The following is a 1,147-nucleotide window of genomic DNA, read 5'->3' as shown; positions in this document are numbered from 1 at the left end:
AGATGGGAGAGATTAACTGTTGAGTTAAGAAAGTCAGAACCACATGGTCCCCTAAATTTCATGGCAGCTCTCAAACGAATCAGCAGATATATTCAATTAGCACTTCAAACAAGATTTGAACTGTGGTTGCCACTGACATTCAGACCCCCTGTGCTAATGTGGCCACTTTATCCTCACCAGGCTACAAATCTTAACAATGAATTAGAAGACCAAAGGTATGAAAAATGTCAGGATTTCAGAGGATTTTATTACAAGTTTAAAAATCTATTTTAGAGTCATGCAGCAACCATCGACTTCAGAGAAACCACCAGGAAAGTTAATGCTGGAGGACCAGCATTGGACTAAGTAGGGGGCAGTGATGAGCTTAAAATATGCTCATAATTTGGATGTTATGATAAACTTTTAAATTTCTTACTTTTGTTATTTTATGGATGTTCAGACTTTGTTGAAACCTTTTTGGGATATCTTGTAGCAAGATACTTTTATATTCCTATAGCTCATTGTGTTGACTTGATTGCATTTATTGCCCTGTTGACTCCCAAAAATGACTGGTATATCGTATACAGTGTTTGAATGATGAAGTAGATTTAAAATGTGTGATTAATGAATAGATATCGTGTATGTGCCATACACCTTTTCCTGTTGCCTGTTACCTTTTGTTTCGCAGGTTGTTGAAGAACGATCGAGTCAAGCGCAGCCGATCTCAGCCTTGTAGTAAAGTCCATTTCCTGAATGACTTCGAGGGAGCTCCGGCAAAGACTCTTTGACCGAAACCATGGGAAAGAAGTTTAATGACAGTCAATCTGGAAAGAGTGGAGTGCTAGATTCTCTCTAGATCGGGTTGAACACATAAATTCATTTATGAAGTTTGTTCCTTGATTCGGGGATATATTTTACTTCCACATCTTTCTTTGATGGGGTTAGTTAGTTAGTTAGTTGCTCTCCTGTTTTTAAATAAAGTTCTCCTCTTGCGCGAGAAGAAGGGAGAAGAGAGTTAGAATAAGATAGAATCAAAGTAGTAGATATCATGTAAGAATCAATATGATAATGAAAGACAGAATCTGTTTAACCAGAGACAGAGTTTGTTGTTAGTTTCCATATCAACAAAACAATGTATATCATTCTGTTTTTATGAATAAAGTTCAAT

The sequence above is a fragment of the Cryptomeria japonica genome, chromosome 5 (genome assembly GCF_030272615.1).
Source record: "Cryptomeria japonica chromosome 5, Sugi_1.0, whole genome shotgun sequence".
NCBI classification, from domain to species: domain Eukaryota; kingdom Viridiplantae; phylum Streptophyta; class Pinopsida; order Cupressales; family Cupressaceae; genus Cryptomeria; species Cryptomeria japonica.
This window is presented reverse-complemented; position numbering follows the sequence as displayed.